Source organism: Lepisma saccharinum, chromosome 19, assembly GCF_977018435.1.
Source record: "Lepisma saccharinum chromosome 19, izLepSacc3.1, whole genome shotgun sequence".
In the NCBI taxonomy this organism is placed as follows: domain Eukaryota; kingdom Metazoa; phylum Arthropoda; class Insecta; order Zygentoma; family Lepismatidae; genus Lepisma; species Lepisma saccharinum.
Genome location: NC_139247.1, coordinates 996509 through 1015452, shown reverse-complemented (window position 1 = coordinate 1015452; position 18944 = coordinate 996509). Strand labels below are relative to the sequence as shown.

The 18944-nt window shown below is 38.9% G+C and overlaps 1 long non-coding RNA gene across 1 annotated transcript; it reads left to right on the top strand.

The window, feature by feature from the left end:
* Nucleotides 1-271: 271 nt before the first annotated feature.
* LOC146003060 (uncharacterized) lies at nucleotides 272-18132 on the top strand. The gene is made up of 4 exons (XR_014443772.1): nucleotides 272-322; nucleotides 2475-2610; nucleotides 7091-7257; nucleotides 18036-18132. It is a non-coding gene; the product is annotated as an uncharacterized LOC146003060 (long non-coding RNA).
* The last annotated feature ends 812 nt before the right edge of the window (nucleotides 18133-18944 follow it).

Here is an 18944-nt window from a genome sequence, read left to right as displayed (position 1 = left end):
GCCGCCATTAAATCTACACTCGTGGCCTAGAGCTCGCTTCTGATTGATTATCCTATGAAAAATGTGTGGTGTTTGCTTCTTGTTACTATTTTTGAAAGCTCCACCACACCCTCCTCTTCCATATATTACGAGGAGGTTCTTGCGTCAACGAGATTATTTATATTGTATAATTCGCGACGCTCGGAAGTTGCAATCTGGCAACGTGGTATCCCCTAGCGGGAGAAACATGTACCGTCGCCAAGAAGCCACTCCCCCCCTTTCTCCCGTAGCAAGCGAGGCTGGTTCGACAGACACAGTTGCAGTGGCATTCCGATAACAAAAGGTAAGGAGGTTTTTTTCCCTCCAGGGAGTTACGACCGTTGGTAGGTGAACGGAAACATACGAGATGGATTGAATTTGACTATACCGTTTTGACTCGCCGTTTAACTTACATGGTATATTAATTGGGGCTTAATTTGATTTTATAGTTTGTCCTGGTAAGGCTTGGTTTACCTTACGTAAGTTTATTATATTTTAAAATCAATTATTATTTTTTCTTTAAAATATTCCATGTCATGTTGATTTCGGGCTAGAATTAAATATGCATCTAACAAGGATGTTTCGTGTTCATCGATAACCAAATGTTTCCGATCATCCAGGCCATCTTTTTCGTAAATGAATAAGAGTACATGTGTTAGTCTCTGTGGTTAGACTGATTCAGTATTTTAGGGTTGTATTTATCGGCAGCCTTCGTTTACTTCATTTGTGATTTTAAACTGTATATAAATTTTCAAATATGTGTGGAAAGGGATTTCATATTTTGAGGGTAAAAGTGTAAATATTGTAAAATGAGAGTTACGGGGGAACGAGTTTACAATACCGGACCACTCTCCAATTTCTATGAAATTTCGCCTACTCACTAATTGTGAACTCCTAATCACGAATCTGCATGTAATAATTGGCGGTCGAGTATGGAAATCGAGAAAAAACGATATAAACTATGTTTTCTTAACGTAACATAACCCTACCATAAGAACAGCAGCTTCACGGAACACACAATTTTCCCCGAATGGGTGTCACTTATCGCCATGGGCGTCCGGAAGGGGGGCAAGGGGGGACGTGGCCCCCCTGGAAAATGAAAGTCAACCAAAAGTTGTGTGTTAATTATTGCATTAACACCAAAAATTCAAATTTAAGCAATTTTTTTAGGGTACTACTCCTTTGGGGGAAAATGTGACTTGTTTGCCCCCCCTGGAAAAATATACCTTCCTTGCCCCTCCCTGGAAAAAATCCTGCGGACGTCCATGCTTATCGCACAACACTTTAGCTATATTGTGTTCTGACGTCACTGGAGAGAGCTTTTTAATGTGAGGTAAGACAAGGTAACGCGTCTCTTAGCGAAAATATTAATTTTTCTTTGTATTTATTCTAATGGAACCTAACCTAACCTTGTAGGCATTCCTCGTCTGACGTCATTATTCAAGGTAGCCAGATTGTTGTGCGTAAAGGAAGACCATTAAATTATTGCGAAAGAAGATTGCTGTGTATGGACAATCACCGTGGTAAATCGCAAGGTTATTTTACAAGTTCTACACATAAATGTACAATTTTAACAAGTGACAGTATTTTAACAGATACGTCATCAGGACACCGAAATTAGTAAGTAGGCGAAATTTTATAGAAATTGGGAGAGTGGTCCGGTATTGTAAACTCATGCAGTGTGGGTGTTTGATATGAAGGTGCTTGAATATGATAGTTTATGAGTTCCTATTGGATTACGTGTAAGAGACGGAACGAGTCTTGGGAAAGGGAGCAACTATTTCTGTATTTGCGGACCTGTGGAGATTGTGACTAGACGATTACGTAATAACTGGATCAGATATCTAATAATACAGAAAGGGGAGAGAGAACTGTAAAATTAGGGGAATGGTTTATTATATAAAAGATCCACGTTAATTATGAGTAGTCGACATTGCGGGCTTAAACTATTAATAGTTAAATTAAAAAGGAAGTGAAGCAGGTATTGAGTAGAATTTTTTTTAGGTTATGATTTCAACCTGTTTTCCTCTGAATGCCCAATGTTGATGTGAGGTGGTGGTAAATGGTATTTTTTTTGGAAAATTTAATATAACTAATTGTTTTTAAACATTTTTGTTTAAACCTAACAACCACGTCACAAATGCTACGGAAATAGGACAAATTCTATCTCTGAGTTTGTTTGAGTTCTTTTAAGTCCATTTTATGCACAGAAATGCTATCAGGATTGGACCTATAGTTTAAAGTGATATCTGAACCACTATGTGGGACCCCTTGATTACAAGGTGACCACGTTACCACTGGGCCATCGGGCCTTGACAAATGCCATGGGATCTGAAATACCATAAGATTTTTCAGTAGCATTTTGGTCATGACATAAATGTTAGATAAAATTCTAAGGAAACTCTAAAGTGTATTCAATTTGTGAAGCATGTTCAAATACCGTTCTTAAAATTCAGATGCCCAGCAAGTGACTGACAACTGTGAAGGAGATGAGGCACCTGAAGGGAGACAGACCTCAGCTTCCCCACATCCGGTTGGGCGCAGTTCCTCATTCTGCTTCACCGGATGCTTCTACAGAGGTTCAGGGACTCGGTAACTATTTTATAGAAACTATTTACTATTACTATAGTGGAACCACAAGGAAAGAAACCTGCGCAGGACCTCATCACGCTGGCGGGTGGGTAAAAACACAGGGGGAATAAGCCTTCGGCTCAGCCAATGTTTGAACTGTGAAATTATGCCAAACGATACTCAATTGTGCTAGGACATTATTATTACTTTATTACTGTTACTACATTACTGTTTTTAGATGGTTGTATTGTATCCCACCCAAAAATGTATTTCTATTTTAGTTATTTTAGGTCAGTTTTGTGCCTCTACTGGTAAGTACGACAATATAGATGAATGAAAAACTGATGAAATGTCCTTGCCTTACTAGATAGAAACACTGACTTCGTAGTTTGGGCAAATTATTTTATACATGTGTGTGTGTATATATTATATAATGTATATATATTGAATGAAGCAACATAGAGGCAGCATAACTGACGTTATTAACACTGACGTGATTTATTCAAGAAATTTGCTAGAGATCGAAGCGGCATAGTTCATTACAAATGAAATAATGCACCCCCTCCCCCGTAGTTGCTTCCAACTTTCATCGGCTTGAAAACACTTATTTTTCTATTCTTAATATACTATTCTATACTTAAATACTTAATTTTCTACAAAATTATATAGCGGCATGGACGTCCAGAAAGAAGTCCAAGGATGGTCGCCACCCCCCCCCCCCCTTTTAGAAAATGAATGTTGACATAAAAGTACCTATTATTTCAGATGTATGAGTTTATTTCAGCCACAGTAATTTACATGCATTATTATAATAGGAATGTATGAACGTGATAATTTCAAACTCAAGTGGCGTTTTCTGAGAGAGCAACATTATTACAGGGTAATAGATATGCCTCGTTTACCGCCTAATAAAAATACATTGTTTCCCCTTTGCTGGAAAATATCTGCGGACGTCCCCTTGCCCCCCCCCCCCCCCCCCGCAGTGCGCACGCCTATGCTGCCCCCGAGAACGTCATTCATCCGCTACTATTAGATCATCTGATTTTGTAGCAGATCTTCTGGTTTCCCAAGGAAGAATCTCCCGATTTTTTCAAGTCTGACCTGGCAACACTACCCCGAACACAGACAACGGCAGGGAAGATGCGCGAATGCTTTTGACGGAAGGTTTTCCTTGTGGTCGAGCTATAATACATGGTTGCATGCATATTTCGTTTTTGTCGGATACACACGAAATGTGAAATAACAAACTGTAATGTTCATTTTTCACGTGTTTCAAACGTGTGAGATGCACGAACTACAGAGCGAAATGAACACAACTTTCTGAAGTCTGAATTATCCTGCGAGTCATGCAAATAATGAGAAATTGATTAATTCTCCTGTAAATATTTGGAAAGTAAAAATTGAATACTTTGCACAGGAATAAACTTAATATTCTGATACCTACATAAACATGCTATTAGAATGGAATATTTATTTTGTGTAATAAGTGTAGTATTTTCAAATCAAATTTAGGATTATATTCTCCATTTCAACATTCAAATGCCATTTTATATACCGCTTTTCATTTCAAAATGTGCCCAGTTTTTGTACCGAAATCCTGATTTCTTACCATAAATATGTGGCTCTACTAATATAGTCTACCACTAAAATAAATTTATTTGGCGAATTAAAATTAATTGATTTTTCATATTTATCTGGTTATTTTAATCAGGTTATTTGGTTGGATTAATCGTTGCACTGACGACGTATCGAGAAATGATGAAACACAAAGTCAAAGTATAATTTAGTTGAATATAATCCATTTATGTAATAAATTGTACTCTTTTCAATTTACATTAAAGTAGTATTCTGCTTTCAATTTCTTTACTTAAACTTCACATATGTATTTAATAGAGGTAAAATATTCTGATGCTCCAGGTTGGCTACGGTTACATGTTTGATGGTTCGCAGGGAATACATTTGTTTTGATTTAATGAGATTTGGATTACAGGGTTTTGATTTTTAATAATGTTGTCCGGCTAAAGTCTTGCCAGCTGCCGCTGTTTAATTGTAGTAATAGTTTTATAGTTGATTATATTTTATTTATAACTTGAAATTTTAAATTTATATTTGTTCTGTTTATTTATTAATTCTATGAAGGTGGTATATTTAAACTAGGATTAGATACCTTATTATTAGTGTTGTTAATTGGGCTTGAGTAGCATGGATGTCCGCAGGATTTTTTCCAGGGATGCAGACAATTTAAATCCCCCCATAATAGTGTTCTCCCCTAAAAAACATTGCTTCAATTTGAAGTTATCATATTCATGCAATAATTAACATATATCATTGTGGCTGAAATGAAATTGTATGTGTGAAATATGTAATTTTTTATAGATTTTCATCCCCCCCTTGCAGACGTCAATGTTGAGTATGATCTTGAAACTCAAAGAATTTGGCGGCGCTTTATTCTGTTCAGAGGAACCTGTCCCATTTAATGCACACAAAGGCTAATCGGGACTGGACCTATAGTTTAAAGTACGATTTGAACCACTGTGCAATGTGCCTCCACCGGGCAACGAACCAGAGACTCCTTAATTACAAGGCGACCACGTTATCGTGAGGGCCATCAAGGAAAGAGAGGGATGCTATTACCATTATCTTAAAAGTGATGACTAGAGGCCGGATTTTAAAGGGAAAGTTGTACTCTAAAAAGGACAAGAAAGGGAAAATTATTGCCAAACAAAGGAAATGAAAAAGGGCCACAGTTTATCTTTGCACCCCACTAAGAATATATTATTTAAAATGAAGCACAATATATACCATTCATATATAAAAATGGATACATTAGGTTTCGTATGAAGCAAAGTAGAAAATGCAAGAAATTTAATGTGTTTGTTATTGCTTAGGCCCAGATCACATTGTTTCAACAATCGCTGCAACGTACTCCCAACATTCATGGAGGGAAGTTAAAGTACAAGGCGCTTGTTCATTCTTTCCTCTAAGCTGCACTAAATAGACAATTGTTGAATATTTGGTTTAGGAAAAATAGTCTTACAAAATATTTGAAATAATTTCAATAAAGGGACCAATGAAGATGTATTTTAAAAAGGGAAAAAAAGTGAATGTAGGCTGAAAAACTGGTCAATAAAGGGACCAGTAAGGAAAATGTATTTAAAAAAGGAAAATAAGGGGAATATTGGCTGAAAGAGGGGAAAAAAGGGAAATCAAAACCATGTAATCTGTTGTTACTTATTACATGATCCGTGTTGAAAAATAAAAAAAGGAATTCCCTTTAAAATCCGGTCTCTAATGATGACAATTCTTACTTTCCAGTGTCCAAATCTGGCGGTATTGATTGATTGATCTGCTTTATTTTACTTCGCTTTTTGTGCCACTTTTGGATATTTTGCGAAGATGGGGATGAGTGATGACATGATGAAATTGATGAATGGACACTCACCCTGGACCCCTGGCGTCGTAGCGCGATGTTCAAGCCACTCCGCAACGAGAGCCGGCTCTAGCGGTATCATCGCCATCCCTGTAAGGTCTATAAAATCCCGAAATAAAGGATTCCCGGGGAGCAATATTATGTGATCTTGACAACAGCCACGGCGCTAGAGAAAAGTGTCTGCCGAGGCAGGGCACTGGTCGACTCATCCGATATATTTCTTAGTATCACATGTAACATGAATATTCTGGGCAAAAGTTCATTGAATTATCAATTCGTTCTTGCTCTATGAGGAAGGGGGTGCATCTAGTTCACAGCTTAATTTTGAATACTTGCATTTGTATCGACACGATTTAAAACCAATAATAGGCGTCTCCACGCAATTTACATCAAAGGTAAAACAAGCGTCTTCGAAGTCCTTTACTTCCGTAACACAAATCAGGAAACCACACAAAATGTGTTGTTACACGCCCACATAATTAATAAAATTCAATGTTTAATGTGTTGATATAAAAAGAAATGCTTGTGTTATTCTATGACGTCATAATTTGTTTAACTCAAATGTGTAGTCTCTTCCAATGGTTATTGACTAACCTTAAGACATTTGAGTGTTGGTTGCTAGGTGATGTGATTTATTGATTTTGGCGGAGGATGAAAGTTAATTTTAAAATGAATGTTTTAATTTGTGTACTCGAGCAATAATTTCAAGATTAATACCGTTTTATTTCTAAGAAGATCAGCTGAAGTTTTAACGTATTCTGTCTGTGCGAGATTTAAGATATTTTACATAAAAATACCCGTAAGTGATTCCCACGTCTAGAGATGCCTCATAGTAGGCTGGTACGTCTTATGTTTTCCGAAATGGATTAATAGTAAGTATATGAACTAATTTTAAACAGACATAAAATAGTCCAAACGTTCTCGAAGTCCTTTACTTACGCAACACAAATCAAGATATGCTGAAAATTCACTTTACACGATTGACTGAAAGTGTTGAGGAAGAACGTGGGGGTAGAGAATCATGTCTAGCCTAGACAAATACATCGTTGTTAACATTTTTATTTCCTGCAGGCGTATCTCCGGATGAGGATAGTGCTCCACTGCGCCCTCGGAATCTTCATGGGCGATCTACTACAACATCGGCAAAGACGCGTCCAGAACAATCTTCAACTTCGGATTCTGCTTCACCTGCATCATCTTCTTCCACTACGTCCCCATGATGTCCATCTTGCTACAGTGTAAGTAGCCCATCAGAGGTTCCTTTTATCAAGGTTGTTAACGGTTCAGGAATTTTAAATAAATTCAATTTCGTTCCAGGAGAGAAAATCATCAAGCGTAAATGGGTTCTGGACCATAAGGAACTCTTTATCTGTAAAGTATTTCAATCCGGTCCAGGAACCTTTTTCAGGATCAATTTAAATACGGTCCAGGATCCTTTTTTCCGGCTCTATTTAAATAATTTCCAGGAACATTTTTTCAATGAAACAATACCCAACTTGGACCGAATTTAAGTTGTGCTAGGAAAAAGGTTCCGGCCCTGCAGCGGAACCCAATTGGAATTTATGAGTTCCTGGACCTTTAACAATCCTGCTTCTTATACCCTGGCTATTCTAATGGAGGTCTTCCCCCTGGATGATGCTGGGATGGGACCTTTACGTAGTAAAGGCCTCCTTGCCTTCCACCCACCATCCTATCAACCCCCGCCCCTGCGCTGTTAATTAAATTAAATCAATAAAAATGTCAAATAATATAAACATCCTGGTTACTACTAAACAAAGTAAAGTTCCCCTTGCTTATAGCACTAGCCATGAAGGGACATTTAGGGGGTAGGGCCCCACACATTCTCAATCTCAGCCACTTTTGGAGGTAATGTGAACAACACCACGCTCCGTCTGCCTTTACTCCCAGGTATCCATTGATTTGAGGCAGGATGAGACCTAAAGCCGCTTTATTCGGGGACAAGGCCGGAAAAGTCCCTAACTTAGATCACCCACTCTGGGAATCGAACCTGGGTCTCCCGCGTGGCAGTCAGACGCCCCACCAGACCACCGCAGTGAAAGAACTAACATCGTTGAGGTTAAGTGAACCCACTGTTAGGCTCCTGTAAATGTGCACATTTTAACATAAGCTTTCCTTTTTATGTAGATAATGATACGCGGTGTTTATGCAGCTGATGGTCAAATTAAGGCATAGATAGATCACTCTATCCCCCTAGACGAGTGTATAAGTAAGTAAATCCATTGAATACGGTGTGATGCGGGAAGCTTTGAAAACTAAGTCGACTTAAAGTTGCTTATCTGCTACTGTTACAAAAGAACATGCACATAATTTCCTGATAACTAAGAAGAATATATCAATTTAGATGACCAACATTTAAATGCTGAAGAGGTTTTCTCGAGCAATCAGCCACGTGATTTTCCGGGAAAACCTCTTTAATATTCGCCGCCAGGAAAGCTTTAAGAATTATTTAAATTCTTAACTTTCTTTTACAGGGAGGTTATTTCAGTAGTTTACCACAAGAGCGACGGCCGCTCGGCGGCCCCTTCATTCAACAGGTCCCGGCAAATTGCGTTACAGGAAGTCCGTAACAGAAACAGCTTGTTTTGTAATGATTCCACTTTTCACAATTACAGTTACAATTACAATTGAAATAAGCACGTATCTTGTCGCAAGGATGCTGCAAAAAAAAGGTGTCCTCCCAAATACAAATATTTCTGGCACCTTATTTCTGACATCTAATCTTAGATTAGATATCGCTACTTTATCCTCAGTTGTCGCGAGAGCGCCGGCAATTTACCGGGGGAGTTGTCAGCCGCGAGAGGCACTTGATACTGCACGAATGCGACACCTGTCGGCAGTGATGCCAACCGTAGGGACATGTCCCTACGCATAGGGACTTTTCACTATATTTCGCCCGCGGAGGGACAGATTTTGCGAAATGAGGGAAAACGTAGGGACTTTTTCAATCTTGGAAAATTAAATTTTATTGTGCAAAGGTGCAAAGCTTACTCGCCAGTCAGTTGCACTTTCTTCGTGCTCTGTTTGGAATGAATGGATTAGTTTATCTGGATACTTTAGCGAGGAGGAGAAAAAAGAACTAACTAACAAATCACCATCAGAATTTTGGAACATGTTATCGGTTACCAAGAACTTTCAAGGCAAGTTCTTTTTTTAAAACATTTCCACTCTCGCGAAAATAGTGCTAACATTGCCACATTCTAACGCGGAAACTGAAATAATATTTTCAATGCTAGGTGATACAAAAACAAAAAAGAGAAATAAAATGGGACCAGAATGTTCAAGGCTGCAGGAAATACAGCATCACTAACAAACATCTATCTCTTCACAGCAGCAGCATGTATGACTTCAAATAACATAATCAACAGTAAATGACTCAAGGTAATTCATTAGGGGTGTGTGGGATCCCCAAAAGTCGGGACCGGGATCGGAAAAAAAAATTCCAGTTTCCCGTCCCGAATGTCAGGATTTAAAAAAAATTCCCGTCCCGACCCAAAAATTTCTGTCCCGCACACCCCAATTATTCATTAAGGCAAGAATTTCGGACCCTTTTGTAATTTCTATGCTAGGTCTTATACTCACGAAATAATTAGTCGTGATATATCTCGAGTTAACATCTTGGGGTGAGGTGAAAAACTTGTTCATAAACGTGTAGAAGTTGTAAAATAAGCTTTTCAATTCTCGTAATGATTCTCCGTATACAAGTATGGTAGCCATATTTGTTGATATGAACAATTGACGTTCTTAATTAGTTACGCTGTCTACAGCGTTGCCACACTGTTGATTTCATACTTGGAGAGCATGGATCGTGTAAGGATGGCGAAAGAGAACAGTAAAAAAGTTGTCAATGTTGTACAGATTGTTAGGAGGAGTGTGCAAGAGGATGGTCGTGGGCTAATTAATAAACTTATGGATTTCGGTATGTTGCCCAAAGAAGGTGCTTACATGTGACAGTGACAATCACGACGTAGAAGAACATGTGGAATGTGGACTGATTTGATTACAGGTAAGTTTGGCAACAGTGCATCGATCGTAAAATTGCAGGATACGAAAATGGCGTCTTCCATAATGAACGTTTGCCGTTAAAGTAGAACGAAAATAAGCTTTTTATCAGTTCGTAATCACAATCAGCGCAAAACCATTCACGGAAAGCCCCACTAACCATTCTCGGTAAGGTTAGGTTAAGTTAGGTTAGGCAAGACAATCATAGTTAAAATTTGGGGTCGAAAAACCATGCACGGGTGAGTATGCGAAATATTACAAAAATCGGGGAGGGTTCCTGTATTGTAAATTTGCTCCTTCATTAATGGACATTTCGACTTTGACATGAAAAAAGTTTTAAATCCATTCATTTTACAGATAATGACACAAACATGAAATGTGCAAAATATCTCGGCGATATTGTTTTGGTTCTCGAGAAACATGCCTTCAAACACCGCTGAAATTCACCTCCTACGTCACGGATTTGAAAACGTCCTCTCCAGACACGAGGTCCTCTGACGTCATCACATAGAAATGCATGCAGGCAAGGCTTCTGCTCGTCCCGTCAACTTAGAATGAGCCGCGGAAGCGACTGTAAAGTCACTTGCTACTGTGTAAAACCAGTATCTTGTAACTTCCAGTGCAAAAATCTGTGCTCCATCTCTTGGAGATGAATTATGCCCCAGCAGTATAGCAGTATTTACTATAATTCAGCAACTCTGTATAGGGTTTTCCCATTAGGGTGACAAAGAAAAACTTGTTTGTAACAGTCAATGGCTGAACACGTGAACAGCCTTGTTCAATGCGAATACATAGGTTGGTTCTGACTGGCAAGAACTTAATGTTATATGAATGCCTTTTCTGGAATTAGAATTATTTTCGTCACAATATTTTTTTCGCAAATTTTAAGATAATACGTTTAGAACACTGGTTTACACGCCAATTTCTGCAATATGAGGTGATACGGTATAAAAAGGTACGGGGAGTTTTTAAATTTCCTGCAGTTAATGACAGTTTTCTTCAGTTAATATATTGTTGTAATCCCGTCTTACCTGGGATCTGAGGTCACAGGGATGCTTCAATAATACATTTAGGTAGAGCTTAATTATACTTGTCAGTTGAACCTGCTCAGATTACGAGGGAAGAGATATGGAAGGTTGAATTTACAGGTTATTTACGCTTGTTCATACCTGGTAGGCGAATGATGTTCTTGTCCAGATGCTTCTTGCATACCGAATTGTGACTGATGGCAAGGTGCATGCTTATACAGCCGTAACTTTGTGTACCGTTGTCATAGTTCAGTAAGTTGTAATGTGTCGTAGAGTAATCCAAGTGTAACCAGAGACTAATGAGAGTTCGATGAGACAATTGAGCGACTAATGAGCCGAATGAGAGCGAGCTCGGGGAGCGAGCTTCCTTTTATAAACTTTGTCTTCCAAAGGTTATTACACCTTTCGAACACGCTGGATCTTTTTAGATCCACGCATTTGCCTTTCAGTCATTGCTTCGCGGAAGCTACAAAGTTTGCGCATTCTTGGGATCGCCAGCTGGTCGGACAATTCCAGGAAATAAACAAGCGTAAATATTCTCTTGAATAGGTTTTCTCGTATTTGTAATCTCCATATATCTACAATATATATTGCAAATTTTTGTATTTAGCCTACTTTTACGTCACTTTTCCATCACTTTGTTTAACCGCAACGATGAGAACGCATGGTTAATTTAGTATGTATCTTCTCTAACATCACACTTCTTCCCACTTTTGGCTAATCACTACAATGAAGATGAATGACTACAAGCAGTATTCGAAGTCGGGGTGCAGGAGAACACGCCCCCTCCACACACACACACTACCACCAACTTCAAAATCTAAATATCACCCAACCTGCCACGATAAGAGACTAACTTTTTCTTCTGTCGCATCTCATTTCGAAAACATTCACTTGTCCCATCTCCTTTTATAAGACGAGACGCAAAATGTCTCATCTCGTGAGCAACACTAACATTAACAATAGAAGCATCCCCCTAGCTGTCCCCAAAGTCTCGAGCAAAGATCCTCCCATGTAACAATTTCCAATTCAATGAAATGTCACTCACAAGGAAACAGTCATGCCCAGGTCGAGAGTCAAACTTGGAACATGCAACTTCCTCAGATAAATCATGAATTTTGTGTATAATAATTACAACGCCAGTTCATTCCTGGTAATTCTTAATCTGCGTTTTGGTTTGCATATATAAGCAGGATAATATTCAGTTTTCGAGGGCTCGTACCGTCGAAACGAGGAGTAAAAAAAATTAAGAAAGGTTTTTTTTGTATTTATAATAAGCCTCTGCATACGTTGTTAATTCTATATTTTTCGAGACTTGAGACGAAAACGAGAATTGCCCTCCCAAACCGAGACGGATGTTTATAAATAGAGACGAGACTGTCAATGAGACATTTACAAATAAACACGAGACAGACATTTACAACTCTCAACGAAAACGAGATCAAGGCTGCCATGTCTCGTCTCGATAGGATCCTTAGTGGTGAAGTTGTGAACCGACCAATTATGCGTTCGGGGTAACGAGATGAGGCGGCTTTTTTCGCAGTACAAAATTCAAAATATATCGTACCATTTCACTATGGGATATTGTTATACACATGGGCGTATATATAGTTCACGTGGGGGGCGGTGGATCAACTTTTGGTATGATTAGGGTTGCTTTATTTTGTAAGTGAAAATCCAGGACACTGCTGGCCGGAAAATTATTGGTGAGCAGGGGGTGCTGGACCAGACAAAGTTGTGTGTATGTAGTCACGAAGAATTGATAGTTTTCTGTTCTTGTGTCGCTGCGTTTTCAAAAACCAAATATCTTTAAGATGACTCGAGGGGGGAAAAATAACTGATTTGACAGTCTCAATGCAGTTTCTTATCGCAGAAATTCCGAAACTATCAGGAAATTGCAGACATTTCGTCTGCAGTCCTATCTGATGTGTGGAATTACGTAATTTCCTTCCCATCCGTATCTCGTCTTAAGTCTCTAATTTAAGAATATAAAATAAGTCCGAAGAATTTTTTATGAACAAGTGGATGAAGAGGTAACTCTGGCAATTTTACTGAACCAAAGGGGGGTGGACCCGTTGAACCCCCCCTTAAATACCCCCTTGGTTATACACATTATTTCCTTGTATAATTATACATAAACTAAGTATTAATATGTACTGTACAACTGATGTAATATTCTCAGTGTATTTTATCTTAATTGCCCAAGAATATTTGATCATAACTTGCGCAACAGAAATGAAACACAAACTGAAATTGCTTTATGGAAAATGAAGTAAAATAGACTTTATAAATAAAGTGAAGAATGTGAAAATTCTTATTTTGCACTACATAGCTTACGGTAAATTTCGATAAATATAAGTTTAAAATATATATATTTTTGGAAGTTGGGTCAGCAACCAATTTTACAAGCAATATTATTCGCATGACTTGAGAACACGCACGCAGCAGAATACTTTCATTTATCTTGCACGTGAGCAGCAGGGATATTTCATGGAAGAATGATCATTACAAGGCATAGCTTTCCTATCCACTATCGCTCCTTCTTCCATTCTTTAAATCTGTACAGATTTGTAAAACTGTTGCACATGTTCGCTCACCGCGGGCTACCCGCAGTAAACTGGACGCTCGAAGCAGACGACAAACGAGCTCTCTCTAAGGCGTGACGTATTAACATGGCGGCGGCCTGTTTTCAGCGCAACGCTAGCCTCGCAGCTTTGGAAGTCTCATTTCTGCCTTAAACTGGACGCAGAGAAACGCGAGAACTTGCAGGGGTCATTTTTCCAGGGTGTAGTTTTTAAAATTGTTGTAAAAAAAATGAGTGGAAATGTCCATTGTGAAAAGTGGAAACATTACAAAACAAGCTCTTTCTGTTACGGACTTCCTGTAACGCAATTTGCCGGGACCTGTTGCATGAAGGGGCCGCCGAGCGGCCGTCGCTCTTGCGGTAAATGACTGAAATAACCTCCCTGTATTACTTCCAGAAAATTCAGCAAGTTTCTAACAATGGGTAAGAATATGCGAGACTTTGAATTGAGTTTCATATCAGGATTCAGAAATAAACAGTAATTTTTAATTGCTCTACTTGTATAGTTGTTACATGTAGTGGAGATTTTGAAGTTGTGTAGATAACGATCTGAAATGCCGAAACACAAATGTGTGTTTAGTGACGACTTACAAGAAAACTGTTTCTCGACTATAGGCCTGGAAGGAACAACTCCGTGTCGGAATGTTTTATCTCTCCGCCAGGCACATTCGTTTCAGTTGCTAATAAAGGCAAGTTTAATTCACTAAACATTCCTTTATTATCTGGCTAACTAACCAACTCATTGGCACCCTAAGGTTCATCACCGCAGCAACACAAGCCTTCAAATTTTTCTAAAAGATGTCCTCTCTTTTACTGAAAACGTCCTCTTTTTTAAAGTTTGTCATCTGGGAACCCTACGTGTGTTCGCCCGACCCATTATTATTATTTATTTGTTCAGCCCAGGATACATTTCCCAATTATGTTGAACATAATACACTGTGAATAAATAACAAGATAGAAGAGAAAAAAAAAGAATACATGAAAGTATGTCTATGTACACAATATTTACATCAATTTATGAGCTTATTGTTGTGATTATCTTTTTTTCAGCACACTACGTGAGTCTGTGAACATATCAAAGTCTACAGTTTTTAATAGTTCATTCAAAGTGTCCTGCATGCGCACTTCAGGTGAAAACCTATGCGTGTTTACCCTTGACCTCTCCGTGTAGAATAATTTTCGGTTTCTTGCACTGTCGGCCTACATTAAAGTTTATACTTTCTAACAGTGCAGAACACTCACAGCCGTGATTAATCAGTTTCTGTAAAAAAATGACATCACTGACGACTCTTCTGCTGAACAAAGTTTCCAGACCGAAATGCTTGCATAGAGATGTATAATTCTTTTTGTGATATTCAATGTTCACCTTGAAGCACAGCCATTTCACAAACTGCCTTTGGACGCTCTCCACTTCCTCTTGCCATGTTTTGTACTGTGGATTCCATATGGGACTGCAGTATTCCAGTACTGGACGAACGAGTGCGACGTATATTTTTACAACAGTAGGCACAGAAAAATTAAACAGAAAAATTCTTCTAATGAAACCAACTAGCTTTATACACCTTTTCACTAAGGCTTGATAATGGGTGTTGAACGACAGGTCAGATGAGAAGGGGACACAGAGGTCAACGACAACTCTCGTACGCCTCACCGTCGAGCTGCCAATTTTATACTCGTTTGTAATGGTTGTTTTCTTGTTGGTGAATTACATTATGTTGCACTTATTCACATTTATGATCATTCCCGTCTGCTTACACCAGTTTGCGAAGGAGTTTAGGCCTTCCTGCAGCATGTGACAGTCATTCAATGAGCTGATTGGATAGTACAGTTTCATATAGTCTGCGTACATTAGAATATTGACTTTTTGCAGGTGGCCCAAAATATTGTTGACGAACAGAAGGAAAAGGTATGGACCTAAATTGGATCCCTGGAGGACTCCCGACGAAACTCTTCTCTCGACAGAGGCGAACCCGTTTAGTACAACTGCTTGTGTGCGATCAGAAAGATAGCTTGCTAGTAATTTGTGCAAGTTACCAGAGATTCCAACACTAAGTAGTTACTGGAGAAGGATGGAATGTTTTATTCTGTCGAATGCTTTGCTGAGGTCTGCGTAGATTACATCCAACGTTCCTTTGTTGTTTATACAGTCCGCTATGTTTTGTGTTATCACTGCTAAGTTCATGGTTGTGGACCTGCCCTGCACGGAACCATACTGCTGAGGGGCTATGACAGTTCTTAGATTCCATCTGAGGTGATCGAAAATGAGTGATTTGAATACTTTGGAGAATATTGGCAGAGGGGAGATTGGACGGTAATTGCTAATATTGTGTTTGTCTTCTGATTTAAAAACTGGGGTCACGAGAGCTTTTCTCCATCGGCGGGGGAAGAAACCTGTTTCCAGGATTTTATTGTAGAGGATTACTAACGGGGGAGTGAGTTCATTTGCACAAGCAGAAATGAAGTGTGAGGGAAGAAGATATGAACCTGTGGATTTGCCTTTTTGTACGCCCTTAAGCTTTGATGTTATTTCCCCACTTGTCAGTGTGAGTTGCGGTATCGCGAGCAGGTTGTTAGTTTCCAGTGTGTTATCTAGCAGCTGGCGTTGCTCGGGAGAATAGAAGCTAGAAAAATATTCAGAGAAGAGTTCACATGAGGATTCTGGATGTGTTGATAATTTTTCCTCGTAGTAAAGATGTGATGGTATTCTACTCGTGCGGGATTTTCTTTTAAGGAAGTTCCACATCATTTTCAGGTTACTGTCAATTTGTTCATCCATGCTGGTTAAATATTCCGTATATTTGGTTTTTGCATCTTCTTAAAGTTTGATCTGTGTGCGGAAAAATCAACATAGTCACTCTGTAGTCGTGATTGCTTCCATCTTCTATGCGCACGTTCTTTTGCTTTTAAGACGCATCATAATTGCCCATCAAACCAGGCCGTATATTTCTTTCGCTTATTACGAGCTAATGGGACAGTGTCATCAAATGATGAGAATAACAGTTCATAGAAGGTTTTCGCACATTTCGTCAACGTCGTCTGTCAGCTGCATAATGTCCCACGGCACGCGTTTAAGTAGGCTCTTGATCTCAGAAATACTCGCTTTATGCCAAGCATACGAGTGACCACTTTTAATGTTAGTGGCCTTGGTGACACGAGATATTGCACGTGTTTTTGAAGAGGAAGACATGGCGATACCGTCCATCAACTCTTCGGCCATTTTGAATTACTAGTTCCTGGAAGCGCCACCAGGGGAGTCAACAGTTACATACGTATTGGCTGCCCTCAGAAATATACTAACATTAGCAAGAATCCAAAAAGTAATTTAAAGTTAATATTAAATGGTTCGCTGGGTCAATAGCTCTAGCTAAATCTTTAAATCTAATATCAGTTTGCAATTTCTTACTTGCAGTTGATTTTATAATTGAGAATTCAACAGCCGTAACAGGGAACTACAGTGCGATCATCAGTTAATCTGTCCGATATTTCCGGTTATTTTAAGATTTATTATTTAAAGAAAGTCGCTTGGTACCAAAGGGCTTCGAGATACTTCTCGAAGCGCTATTTGGCCGTCTGGTAACAAGGGTTCTTTTCTTAAATATAACAGATATGTCCCAGTGATTTATCTTCATTATTTTTATGGCTTTTCTGTGAAGTGGATGCACCAAGGTCGTGACGAAGTGCACCAGCTCCAAGTAAGTGCAAGTGGGGCTCGGTGAATTTTTGTGTCCTCCATCTTGAAAAATCGGCCCTTCTCTAATTGGCTCTCTCGGTATCGCTCGCCTCTCTCGAAGGCGTACAAAACAAGGCTGGTCCCGAGCCGAGGCTTCATTCTCATCTTTCGGATCCACGTACGTGCACTGCAGAAATGGCCGGCAGAGGTAAAGGAGTGATGGGACTAGGCAAAGGAGGTACCAAGCGCCACAGCGAAGTTCTCCGAAACAACATCCAGGGTATCACGACGCTCTCGATCTGCCGTCTTGCCCGGCGAGGAGGTGTGGAGCGAATCTCCGGTATCATCTACGAAGATACACCAAGGGAGATTGAAGAGGAGGCTGGGCCTTCGTTTAGGGGTGACAGTCCGGATCACCACGTTGAATATGTAAGTGTCTGTATATATTTAAAATATATATACAGGGTATTGAAAGATGTGATCATAGAAGTAAATGTGATGTGCTTACTGTTCTGCCTCGTTATTTTTATCGTGATTTTCTATGTAAGCCAACCTCTTGCGCAGAAACGTTAATCGCCACTTTACCAAGAGTTTGAATTTGGATTTGATTCCTCCATGTGCCTGAATCAAACCCTTGTTTGTAGTAGCTTATAAAATTGTACCTCTATTATGCAATTTTTACATTCTGTTATAATGTTGACTTTCTATTTTCAGAAGGAGAGACCGGGGAAGAGGAAGACATACAGATGCCCCCTCTGCGTAAATAATCACTTTGTAACTGACCTAAAGGGACATTTACTTAAAGTACACAGCCTCACCGAAGACGATGCTCACTTCATCAATAAATCAAAAGCGGAGCACAAGCCACCTAACAAACTATAGGGGAGGGAAGAGGAGACCCCAGAAAAGGTGTATGATTGGAGGTTGCGGGGAAATAGTCAGGAAATATGACCAACACTTAGTAAAAGTCCACCACATGCAGAGAGGAACAGAAGAAATGAAGAATGAGTTGAAATTGATTAAAGCAATGAGGCCAAACATGTAAATATTTACATTGATAAAAAAAGGTCCTTTTTAGGACCAACAATTGACAATAGGAATTGGACGAACTTGTCTACTAACACACGTGCAAAGTAATCGAGTATTCAAATATTATTTTGGTAAATCTAACAAAATGTAGCACATTTGTTTAGAAAACCAAATAATTTATTCATAATTTCTTATGTTATAATCTGGCTAAGTATAGCTAGGGTGGATAGTTTGTAGAAACTAACTTATCTCAAAATACGCATTCAGAAAAGAAAGTCGCATGAAGTAAAAGTTTCAGCTTTTACTTATATAGTCCAGAATCAAAAGAGGTTGCTCGTGGGAGATGCATTTTTATTCACTGCAGTGCATTTCATTACTTAATTTGTAGCTCTAATGTTCAAATATCTTTCAAAGAGTGTTAAAGCACATTGTTTCACTATGATTACAATCAAATGTACCATTATTTGTTGTACGAAAACTTATGTTTCATATACACATTTTGTCAGAACCATCTAGCGGCCTTTGTTGGAAACTCAGTATAAAGTAAGCTTTTTTTCAGAATATTAATTTACACAACAACAACATAAAGATACT